Raw genomic sequence first — 13,691 nt, 5'->3', positions numbered from 1 at the left:
AGTTACAGGAGCAATCTCCTGGATGCGGTCCGATGACAGATTTAAGTCATGTTCATCGGGGTGACCAGGAGCGATTGCCGCGGTCTTGAATCCAGCGAAGATCAAGTCTCCACGGACGTCCACGATGTAGTTTAAGCTCCCAAATCTGACCTGATGGCCAAGGGCGTAGCTGTTGATCTGCTCCAGACGGCCAAGCGAGTTGGCCTGCAGTGCGAAGCCGCCGAATACGAAGATCTGTCCGGGGAGAAAGGTTTCTCCTTGGACAGCATTGTCGTTGACGATTGAAGGGGCCGTCAAACCTTTTGGGGATGGCACAGTGGAACTCTCAATGAAAGCACCAATGTCGGTGTCAAAACCGGCGGATCTCGAGTAGGGGGTCCCGAACTGTGCGTCTAAGGTCGATGGTAATAGGAGATAGGGGACATGATATTTACCCAGGTTCGGGCCCTCTCTATGGAGGTAATACCCTACTTCCTGCTTGATTGATCTTGATGGATATGAGTATCACAAGAGTTGATCTACCACGAGATCGTAATGGCTAAAACCCTAGAAGTCTAGCCTATATGACTATGGTAATGAGTCTATCTCTCCGGACTAAGTCCTCTGGTTTATATAGACACCAGGAGGATCTAGGGTTACACAAGGTCGGTTACAAGGAAAGGAATCTACATATTTGATCGCCAAGCTTGCCTTCCACGCCAAGGACAGTCCTATCCGGACACGGGTAGAGTCTTCGGTCTTCGTATCTTCATAGCCCATCAGTCCGGCCCAGGGCTCATTGGCCGGACGCCCGAGGACCCCTTAGTCCAGGAGTCCCTCGCGGAGGGATTATCCTTTTACTCTGCATATATAACTTGTTTGAAGTCTAACTAAGAAAAATGTTTGACCAAATCCTTTCTTAAGAAATACAACAGGAAAGATGTATCGCTTGAAAATTTATTGCATGATGCAGGTTATGATATTGTTTCGAATCCTGGATTTTAAATTTCAGAAAATCCAAAAGTGAACAGAAATTCATGAAAGTGAGCATGGTCACGTGACATGGCAAATATTCCTACGTAATTTTTTTCTTCAATTTGAGACAGGCTGCTTATGAGAATTTGCACAAATGAAGAGCCGAGGTATTTTGGAACAAAGACCTGTCACGTTAAGGCGAACGCTTTCACTATTGAAACCGTGGGCGTTTACGTGCCGCCACGAGTCCCGCTTCTCATCGGCAGGTGCTGTCCGAGCAAGCGTGTGAGTCGACGGGAGGCGTGCGAGGAGACCGTTGCGCCGGCTGACAGGGAGGCATGCGAGCAGACCGCTGCGCTGGCTCACCGGGAGACGAGCCCTTTGACCAGGCTCCTCCGCCCACCTTCGTCCCAACTGCTCCCACTTTTAATGTCATCGGCGCCGCAGTTTAAAATAAACCCCGCACTACCCGATATCGCTACAATCTTTTCTCTTCCTCTCCGATTCTCCGGTCGTCTACCTCCAACTAGCCTGACCTAACCGTACGCCATGCCGCATCACGATGGTCTGCCCTTAGTCTTCCAGCTTCCTGAGGAAGACACCCAGCCAGAGTCTCAAGAACATAAGGCGCTTTGGGACGAGCTTTAACCGGCCTTGCGGGAAGACGTCGCGCCTGTCCCCGCTCCCATTCTAGCTCCCGTTGCCCTGACTGCGCCAGCGCCCATCTCCAGGGCATTGATGGCCTAGAAGCCGCACATTGCCGCTGAGCTTGATGCCACGGGGTTCCATGAGGTCCCCGCCGACTTTCACGCGCCCGTGCACCTGCCAGCGCATGCGCCTGCGCGTGCACACACGCGCATGCCCGTGCACTTGCCAGCGCATGCGCCTGCGCGTGCACTAACGTGCGCGCCCGTGCCAGTGCCCGTGCACACGAATATCTCCGCCGCGCCGTTGCCAGGGCCTGTCCCCGTGCGGGTGCTAGTGCCCCCCTCAGCAACATGGATGGCCGTCGTCGACCGCTTCCTTGCACCAACGCCAGTCGCCTCCTCTCGCGCAGTTGACTCTCTCCTGGAGACCGAAGTCCAGAACATTGTGGCCTTCCTTGAAGCTAGGGCCAATGTCCAGGAGTACGCCAACAACGGCGCAAGACGCCGCCGTTGCCGTTGGTCAGTGGCCCGACGACACAAAGAGCACGACAGAGGAGCCGCTTTCCACCGCAAGACGCCGCCGCCGCATAATCTAAATTTGCTATGAAAACGTTCGGATTGCCATGCTTAAAATCTGAACGTTTATCATTTTTTGTTTATTTTAGATCGATTGTCGTATGAATGTAAAGTCGGAGTTAGACTGAATGGAAACTATGGTTGATCGATTGAATGTTCTGATAGAGCCGTATCAAATTAAATATAAATCGTCATCAAGCCACATGTATTCCTTCACATCCAATGACCTAGACTGCTTCAATGTCGAGCGCTCAACACGTTTAGGTGCAGTTAATTTCATGCCAAAAATAGTGCTAATCACATAATAACACGCAAATAATATCCTACTTAATATCCGCATGCATTTAATATACATCCAAATTAACGTGCATCGCACGTACACATTGACTAGTACTACTAGTACGTGAAACTAGTGCCCTAACTTGTGAACGCGTCCAGATATGGTCAACGGCAACATCGCCCGTGAGTTCTTCGTGTTTGCCCGTGCGTCTAAACGCAGAAGGGGAGGAGAGAGAGAGAGAGCACACACGGAACCCACCAGTAAGTGAAGGCGAATAGTACGTGCTAACGAGCTGGTCCCACTATTGTACTAAAAATAATATTACATGTTATCCATTAAATAGGCTGTGGTAATATAAAAGCATTATAGGAACAAAGGGGGGTACAACAAACATTGTTGTTCTACATATGTTGCCTATTGATGTGCGGCTTGAAGGCCCTAGTCGCATGTTCGATCCCCGTCCTTTATTTTTTAATTTGTATATGGGTCCAAATTTGTTTCATGAAAGGTGGGCCCCTCAGTGTGTAGTTTGTAGCACTTTAATTTGTGGGTCGAAATTTGTTCCATTCCAGGTGGACTGTCGGTGTGTAGTTTTGTAGCTTATTTGTAATAATTAGAGAGAACAACAGAGTTTTTTGCAATAATACCATGGTGCGACGTTGAAGGCGAGAAAGGACGTACGAGAGAGCGATGACCGAGACAGAGGGAAATCAATTGGGGGAGGTGCGGGGGTTGCAACGATGTTCCGAGTAGTTGTGGGCCGAATGCTACGAAAATATAATCTAAACCCACCAGAATAAATGCCTACAAAAATTAATCCAAGGTTGGAGTCCCCCTCGCAATGTAAATAGCTCCAGCTTTGCGAGGGATGGAGAGGTAGCTTCAATGTGTGGAAGATACGGCGTGACAAAGCGAGGTCAATTGAGAGACATATAGATAGAGAGACAAAGTGAGTGTGGTCCAACATTCATTGAAAAGATATATATGCTCTGGAGAGATATTATTGGATTGATCTTTTGGGAAGGGTGCGGGCTGTAAGGTAGAGCCTGAGAGATGATCCAGTCACAGGCATGTAGATATATTTTGTGCGTGGGAGGAAGCAAGGTCAATCGATTACATATATAAAGGGAGAGAGATTGAGCGAGTGTGGGTCATCGTGCGATCGAAAGAGTGAGACGGTTGGAGAGAGTGACCTAGATAGAGAATGTGTGTGAGAGAGTATACAATATGAATATGTCGAATTGGGGTCAAACATGGAGATATATCGTTTGTGTGCGAGAAAGAGCAAGGTCAATCGAGACATACACACATAGAGAGAGAGAGAGAGAAAGAGAGAGGGAGAGAAAGAGACAGGGAGAGAAAGATATTGAGCGAGCGTAGCCCGCCATGAGGTCGAAAGTGTGGGGGCGGCTTGGATGGACTGACCTAGATAGACAATCTGTGTGAGAGAGTATAGAGTGTGTCGATCGAGGCCCGAACAGGGAGATATATCATTTGTGTGTGAAAGAAAACGAGGTTAATCGAGACTCAGATAAAGAGAGCGAGATTGAGAGAGTGTGGCCCGTCGTGCGGAAGAAATAGTGAGACAGTCTCGAGGGAGTGACCTAGATAGACAACGTGCGTGCGTGCGCACGGGAGGTTGGGGGGCTAGATACGCAATGCATGTATCTAGCGAGAGAGGGTGGGAGGGAGAGAGAGAGCTCGGCATGGGGTGCAATGGCGGGTGTGTGAGGTAAATACATTTGGTAACATAGTGGAAAAAGGGGGTTGTGTAGTTGAGAGAGTTAGAGATCGAAACATGGAGAGAAATAATGAACGTGTGTCGGAAACCGATAGCTTCCTAAGGTGGTTAGGAGAAGAAGATTGACCGATACAGGAAGTATGTAGCGTGTGTGCCGAGGGGGAGGGGGTGGGGCTAAAAACAACATTTGGATGTAGATAGTACGAGACTTAATATCGATGTTTCAATTCCGTGTACATTGTAAGATTTGAACTGAGGACCATGCATATGGGTAATTATTTCAAATTCGTGCCATACTAGGTCTGGAAAAGCTGACATTGACTTGATTGTTGTGCTATTTTGTAGGTCATATGTTTGAATCCATCCAAAGTTTTCTCACTACCATGATGTTCATCATATACATATGAATTTGTATTAAAGAAGTAGCGTGGATACCGTGAAATGCGAAATCCACCTTAGAATTGGAGATTGCTATTTCACACACACTCTAATTCAAATAACTAATTATGTGACACACACTCTAATCCATGTTAGCGTGGATACCGTGGATACCCTCCTCATTAATTAATTTATAGTATCTCCTTTCGAATGACTAATTATTTGCAAGGAAAACACGAGCATGGTAATACATACAGATTCGTTTGCAAATGAAAGAAGATTCATTTGCGTTCTCAAATGTAGGCACACCAGGTAGACCAGGGTCATGTCGTGGTGGTTGTGTGTGTCATACGGACGCTTAGCACCCCCTCCCTCCCCCTCCCCCCCAAAAGAACGACGACAAAATAAGTTCGCGCTTCCATGTTTCGGATTGAAATATCTGGCGGCCCCAATTCCAGCCCTGCAAAATCTCCCTTCTCCATCGTCCCCTTCTGCGCCCAGATTGCTCAAATCCCTAAATCACCGCCAACCCAAGCAAAGTTCGAATCGCTCCTCGTCTCGTCTCTTTCCCCACCTCTGTGTTAGACGACGACGACGAAGATGACGGTCGCGCTTCACCACCGCACCGGAGCTACCTCATCGACGCCCTCGTCCACCGCATCTGGTGGTCCATGGACAACGTCGGCCGCTGCAACCGACGTGCCTCACAGACTTCCACCGCATCAGGTGCGCTTCACCGACGCCGTCTCCCACCTCACCGGGGCTACTTCACCGAGCACATCGTCGCACCTCCGACCCCCGAGGCCGTTGGGGCTTCACCAACGGTCTCGTCCACCGCATCGTAGCGTGCTACCTCTTGAGCACTGTGTTGGTTTTCCCTTGAAGAGGAAAGGGTGATGCAGCAAAGTAGCATAAGTATTTCCCTCAGTTTTTGAGAACCAAGGTATCAATCCAGTAGGAGGCTACGCGCGAGTCCCTCGTACCTACACAAAACAAATAAATCCTCGCAACCAACGCGATAAGGGGTTGTCAATCCCTTCACGGTCACTTACGAGAGTGAGATCTGATAGATATGATGGGATAATATTTTTGGTATTTTTATGATAAAGATGCAAAGTAAAATAAAAGCAAAGGAAATAACAAAGTGTTGGAAGATTAATATGATGAAGATAGACCCGGGGGCCATAGGTTTCACTAGTGGCTTCTCTCAAGAGCATAAGTATTTTACGGTGGGTGAACAAATTACTCTTGAGCAATTGACAGAATTGAGCATAGTTCTGAGAATATCTAGGTATGATCATGTATATGGGCATCACGTCCGAGACAAGTAGACCGACTCCTGCCTGCATCTACTTCTATTGCTCCACTCATCGACCACTATCCAGCATGCATCTAGAGTATTAAGTTCATGAAAACAGAGTAACGCCTTAAGCAAGATGACATGATGTAGAGGGATAAATTCATGCAATATGATAAAAACCCATCTTGTTATCCTCGATGGCAACAATACAATACATGCCTTGCTGCCCCTACTGTCGCTGGGAAAGGACACCGCAAGATTGAACCCAAAGCTAAGCACTTCTCCCATTGCAAGAAAGATCAATCTAGTAGGCCAAACCAAACTGATATTTCGAAGAGACTTGCAAAGATAACCAATCATACATAAAAGAATTCAGAGAAGATTCAAATATTGTTCATAGATAAACTTCATCATAAACCCACAATTCACCGGTCTCAACAAACACACCGCAAAAAGAAGATTACATCGAATAGATCTCCACGAGAGAGGGGGAGAACATTGTATTGAGATCCAAAAAGAGAGAAGAAGCCATCTGGCTACTAACTATGGACCCGAAGGTCTGAGGTAAACTACTCACACTTCATCGGAGAGGCTATGGTGTTGATGTAGAAGCCCTCCGTGATGGATGCCCCCTCCGGCGAAGCTCCGGAACAGGCCCCAAGATGGGATCTCGTGGGTACAGAAGGTTGCGGTGGTGGAATTCAGTTTTTGGCTCCGTATCTGATCGTTTGGGGGTACGTAGGTATATATAGGACGAAGAAGTACGTCGGTGGAGCAACGTGGGGCCCACGAGGGTGGAGGGCGCGCCCTGGCGGGTGGGCGCGCCCCCCTACCTCGTGGCCTCCTGGAAGCTTCTCTTACGTAGGGTCCAAGTCTCCTGGATCATGTTTGTTCCAAAAATCACGCTCCCGAAGGTTTCATTCCGTTTGGACTCCGTTTGATATTCTTTTTCTGCGAAACTCTGAAATAGGCAAAAAACAGCAATTCTGGGCTGGGCCTCCGGTTAATAGGTTAGTCCCAAAAATAATATAAAAGTGGATAATAAAGCCCAATATTGTCCAAAACAGTAGATAATATAGCATGGAGCAATCAAATATTATAGATACGTTGGAGACGTATCAAGCATCCCCAAGCTTAATTCCTGCTCGTCCTCGAGTAGGTAAATGATAAAAACAGAATTTTTGATGTGGAGTGCTACTTGGCATAATTTCAATGTAATTCTTCTTAATTGTGGTATGAATATTCAGATCCGAAAGATTCAAGATAAAAGTTCATATTGACATAAAAATAATAATACTTCAAGCTTACTAACTAAGCAATTATGTCCTCTCAAAATAACATGGGCAAAGAAAGTTCATCCCTACAAAATCATATAGTTTAGTCATGCTCCATTTTCGTCACACAAGAATGCTCTCATCATGCACAACCCCGATGACAAGCCAAGCAATTGTTTCATACTTTAGTAATCTCAAACCTATAAACTTTCACGCAATATATGAGCGCGAGCTATGGACATAGCACTATGGGTGGAATAGAATATGATGATGGGGGTTATGTGGAGAAGACAAAAAGGAGAAAGTCTCACATCAACGAGGCTAATCAATGAGCTATGGAGATGCCCATCGATTGATGTTAATGCAAGGAGTAGGGATTGCCATGCAACGGATGCACTAGAGCTATAAATGTATGAAAGCTCAACAAAAGAAACTAAGTGGGTGTGCATCCAACTTGCTTGCTCACGAAGACCTAGGGCACTTGAGGAGGCCCATTGTTGGAATATACAAGCCAAGTTCTATAATGAAAAATTCCCACTAGTATATGAAAGTGACAAAACAAGAGACTCTCTATCATGAAGATTATGGTGCTACTTTGAAGCACAAGTGTGGCAAAGGATAGTAGCATTGTCCCTTCTCTCTTTTTCTCTCATTTCATTTTTTTTGGGCCTTCTTTTTTTTATGGCCTTTCTCTCTTTTTTTTATTCCTCACTTGGGACAATGCTCTAGAAAAGGATGATCATCACACTTCTATTTATTTACAACTCAATGATTACAACTCGATACTAGAAGAAAGTATGACTCTATATGAATGCCTTCGGCGGTGTACCGGGATATGCAATGAATCAAGAGTGACATGTATGAAAGAATTATGAACGGTGGCTTTGCCACAAATACTATGTCAACTACATGATCATGCTAAGCAATATGACAATGATGAATGTGTCATGATAAAAGGAATGGTGGAAAGTTGCATGGCAATATATCTCGGAATGGCTATGGAAATGCCATAATAGGTAGGTATGGTGGCTGTTTTGAGGAAGATATAAGGAGGTTTATGTGTGAAAGAGCGTATCATATCACGGGGTTTGGATGCACCGGCGAAGTTTGCATCAACTCTCAATGTGAGAAAGGGCAATGCACGGTACCGAAGAGGCTACCAATGATGGAAGGGTGAGAGTGCGTATAATCCATGGACTCAACATTAGTCATAAAGAACTCACATACTTATTGCAAAAATCTACAAGTCATCAAAAACCAAGCACTACGCGCATGCTCCTAGGGGGATAGATTGGTAGGAAAAAACCATCGCTCGTCCCCGACCGCCACTCATAAGGAGGACAATCAAAGAACACCTCATGTTTCAAATTTGTTACATAACGTTTACCATACGTGCATGCTACGGGACTTGCAAACTTAAACACAAGCATTTCTCAAATTCACAACTACTCAACTAGCACGACTTTGATATTATTACCTCCATATCTCAAAACAATCATCAAGCATCAAACTTCTCTTAGTATTCAACACACTCATAAGAAAGTTTTTACTAATCTTGAATACCTAGCATATTAGGATTATTTAAGCAAATTACCATGCTATTTAAGACTCTCAAAATAATCTAAGTGAAGCATGAGAGATCAATAGTTTCTATAAAACAAATCCACCACCGTGCTCTAAAAGATATAAGTGAAGTACTAGAGCAAAACTATATAACTCAAAAGATATAAGTGAAGCACATAAAGTATTCTAATAATTTCCAAATCATGTATGGCTCTCTCAAAAGATATAAGTGAAGCACATAAACTATATAACTCGATGGCAACAATACAATACATGCCTTGCTGCCCCTACTGTCGCTGGGAAAGGACACCGCAAGATTGAACCCAAAGCTAAGCACTTCTCCCATTGCAAGAAAGATTAATCTAGTAGGCCAAACCAAACTGATAATTCGAAGAGACTTGCAAAGATAACCAATCATACATAAAAGAATTCAGAGAAGATTCAAATATTGTTCATAGATAAACTCGATCATAAACCCACAATTCATCGGTCTCAACAAACACACCGCAAAAAGAAGATTACATCGAATAGATCTCCACGAGAGAGGGGGAGAACATTGAATTGAGATCCAAAAAGAGAGAAGAAGCCATCTAGCTACTAACTATGGACCCGAAGGTCTGAGGTAAACTACTCACACTTCATCGGAGAGGCTATGGTGTTGATGTAGAAGCCCTCCGTGATGGATGCCCCCTCCGGTGGAGCTCCGGAACAGGCCCCAAGATGGCATCTCGTGGGTACAGAAGGTTGCTGCGGTGGAATTAGGTTTTTTGCTCCGTATCTGATCGTTTGGGGGTACGTAGGTATATATAGGAGGAAGAAGTACGTCGATGGAGCAACATGGGGCCCGCGAGGGTGGACGGCGCGCCCTGGGGGGTGGGCGCGCCCCCCTACCTCGTGGCCTCCTAGAAGCTTCTCTTACGTAGGGTCCAAGTCTCCTGGATCATGTTTGTTCCAAAAATCACGCTCCCGAAGGTTTCATTCCGTTTGGACTCCATTTGATATTCTTTTTCTGCGAAACTCTGAAATAGGCAAAAAACAACAATTCTGGGCTGGGCCTCCGGTTAATAGGTTAGTCCCAAAAATAATATAAAAGTGGATAATAAAGCCCAATAATGTCCAAAACAGTAGATAATATAGCATGGAGCAATCAAAAATTATAGATACGTTGAAGCCTATCATAGCGCTCCGCTGCCACTCAAGATCTGCATCCGTGCACGGACAACCAATGCCAGTGCATCACCCTCAACGGCTTTGAAGTGGCCCGCACTCTAGCTAGGCGAGTGTGCCCAAACGCCGGCCCTAACTAGGTATCCACACATCACTCCCATGTGCACTGTTCCAACCATGTTTGGATATCCTTTCACTGCTCTCTTAGCTTACACGCCTATGCAACTCTGAGTTTAACTCTTGTTTCTTCTGGAGATATCATCTGAAACAAGCAAAACCATTGTTTAGCGAAGCATGACGGTGCTACGGGATCTGGTACACATCCTGCACACCCATGTAACCTTGTAAGTATCTGTCCTCCGGTACAACATCAAGGTCAATTCCTCTTATTTTTTCAACCATTCGCCGTGTCAAAAATGCAGAGGGGTTGCAAGGAGCACAAGGCCTACACATCCAAGCAAGTCGTAACATGGGCTTGTACATGGAACATCCCAAGCGCAAGCAGAGCTACAGTGAGCCTGTACAACGAGCTAGCATAAGTCCCTGCCTTTCATTTAATTCATACTGGCCTGCGTGTATGATTGTGTGCAGTGGCAGATCCACGAATTCAAGTTACTAGGGCGAACATTTAAGTTAGTTAATATGAAGGCACTTGCACTCCAGAAATCAACATAACTTGAGAAATGTGAAGCTACATGCACTTTGAAAACCAGCTAATGATCCAAAGTAGTTCAGATTATAAAACACTAAATGATGCAAGCACCAAAAAACACAAAATGCAACATGGTGTACAAGGATTACTAACATGGTCTGTACCTGCTTGAATTATTCATTCTCTGGCTGAAATTATCGAAGTGTAATTGCACCTATAACCAGTGCGCAAACTGCATATCAATATATCTATCCCGCACATGTATGCCAATAGTTTCAAACAACAGATTAGAAAAGTATTTATCTACGTTGCCATGATACGGGGACTTTCTAGTAGATGGCCTCGACGTTTCCTCAAGCCATGAAAATGTACTATAATTTGCTTGTCATCAATGCCTGGAAATCTCTATGTCTCTCTCAACATAGCAGATCATCATTAGACACTAAATCCTTCAATGGGAACTTGCAAAATGCTTGCATTAGATCCCTCATTAGACACTATATGTTCATCACCAGGAGCATGTAATTTTTTTGCATCAAATGCTTCATTAGCAGTCTGTTCATTAGACACTTCAGGCTCAAGAACAACATGAGCTTGTATGTTTGCATAGGAAACTTGATTAGATACATTAGATTCAGTCACTTTAGTATTGATTGGGGGAGTTATAAAATAAGCAGAAATTGGTTTCATTTTCACATAGATTCCCTACATACAAGCAGTTTTACAACACCGTCAGGTTTAACTATTGGCCAGAAATTGAACAGTTGAATTAGATATAATCAGGGTTTTTATGTACCTGCTCGTTGCGTATGCTGCTCTTGTAAGCTGCCACTGTCCGTTTGCGCAAGCTCGATGCCATGCCCGTGCTGCCGCCGGTGCCTCCCACACAGGCAACACCCAGGGTTGGATCTTCATCTTCTTGTCCCCGGCGACCGCCTTCCAACGAGGGCGCGAGGAAGTGATGTGTCTGTCTGTCCAACGGCGGCTAGGTTAGGAGCGAACCAGACTGGAGGCTGGAGCGAACGAATTGGAATTTTTCCTGCTGTTGATCGATATGGGAGGCGCTCGTTTGGGCCGTGAGCCTGCTATAGGGCCTGCCTTGCACTTACGTTATTGACCCATCCAAATTGAAACGTTTTTCTTCATTTTTTACATTGCCTGCTCGTGCGTTGGGACGAACAAATCTAGGCTGGGCCAACCTGGACGACTCAAACTAGGTGCACACTTTCCACCCACCCGAGGCGGCCTCCCATACCAGCCACTACGGTGGCGTCGCCCCTTCTTGCGTGTATGATTGGGGTTGTGAAAAATGTTCCAGTGGCGCTTTTGATTTACCCACAGAATGGTTGAATTGCTTGTTTCTATGAACTGAGTTCGCCAATAATGTGGAGGATGCCAGTCTTTTCATCCTATTTTAGATTGCTTAGATCTCGATATGCCAAATGTAATCGCATGAAATTAATATACAGTAAAAGTCAGTGTGATGTGTGTGGCTACAACTAGTCTGACTACGCGTCCTCAAATAACATATCAAGGACGCACCATCTTACCAGATCCATTCGACTTAGAAATGCAGTGTGAGAAGAAAGAAGTATTGGGACTGCGTATCCAAGAAATTGATGCCATGGACTCCTTCGTAGAACCTTGTAAGCGAAAAAGAAGTTGCAGTGTGCCTCTACAAAGAGCTAGCATAAGTTCAATTACCTGCTTCTCGGAATTTTAGTTAGCCACTTATTGCAAAATTGTTCAATTACGTTGCTTGGATTAATTTAGTTTGCTACTGATCACATAATGCTATAGCCTGTTAATCCTATTATAGACTGTGCCTATCTATGTGTTTGATACTTACTATTAAGAATTACCTGTTTGCCTGAACTTAAATACCAACTTAAGCACGTAGATAGCAGGTCATATGTACTTCTAGGGTGCAGCAGAATTCACGTATAATTTACGTTTTGATACCCTGTTTGTTTAAATGGTTTGTTGTTATCACTTGTAGCACTAGTAATGTTTGCATGTTCATAGATAGACAACTGTCAGGTTTATATGAGGGGCACTGTCTTTTTAACTTATATATGTGTTGGAATCATTTTGCTTACATCAAAGAAATTTACAGATGTCTGTGTTGCTGGTAAATGGTGCGGACTTGTTACTTTAATATGTTGCCAAGAACTTGTTAGTTTTACTAGTTCATGTGCAGGGCCGGCCCTGAGGGGGGGCAGGGAGGCGGCCGCCCCGGGCCCCCCAAATCCAGGGGGCCCCCTCTGACCATGTATACCGTACGAAAGCAGCAGGTCAAATCATGTCGTATGTTTTCCTATTTTCATCGTTGCGATCACACAAAGAAGGTAGCCCACGAGTGCGACGTGTTTTCATCGTTGCGATCCCTCTCGCTGAGATACTGGGCCTGGCCCAATGCATGGGCGGCATGACCAATGCTGCCGAGGCCCTAGATAGCGCACAACGCCCTCGTCTCCTTTTGTTCCGTCGTGGATGCCCATCGCCAGCCGCCGATGCCAAACTTCAGGACCCAATCGTGGCTTGGCCATCGCAGCCGATGCTAAGAAGGCGGCGAGGGATGAGGAGCACACAGGTACGCTGGTTTTCAGGCCTAGCTTCGTTCTTTTTTTATCGAATCTTGTGGGATTGTATGGATTTTCATATTTATCCCCTTCCTTGCTCTCCATGGAAAGAAATAGTAACCATGGGCACGATTTAAGTTTGGCATCCAAAACTTAGCGTTTGTGATGTTACTGTTCAATTTGGAGAAATTATGAGTAGGGGCTGATGTCTACTGAAGCAGGATTGACCACTAAGTTACGCCAAATTCTGAACGAGACTTGTCAATCAATTTATGGTTTTGTAGTGATTCTGCAAAATCACTTTTCTCAAAAACATTCAGATGGTTCCTTCCTTTTATAAAAGTATTTCAACATAATCTCCAGGATCAAAGTTGATAGAAAATAATGCCTTTTGGATCTGGAGATGATATCTAGTAGTATACTGAATCTTCCGCTCATTAGTTTTCTCATATAGTTTATGACATTCAACTCATTATCAGTGTTATCCCTATAGCTTAGAAGATGGTTCAAATGCTTAAAGAACAATTTCTTTTATCAAGGACATGTATAAGGAGGCATTGGATGTCTGAATGATGGC

Source organism: Triticum aestivum, chromosome 2D, assembly GCF_018294505.1.
Source record: "Triticum aestivum cultivar Chinese Spring chromosome 2D, IWGSC CS RefSeq v2.1, whole genome shotgun sequence".
Taxonomy (NCBI): domain Eukaryota; kingdom Viridiplantae; phylum Streptophyta; class Magnoliopsida; order Poales; family Poaceae; genus Triticum; species Triticum aestivum.
This window is presented reverse-complemented; position numbering follows the sequence as displayed.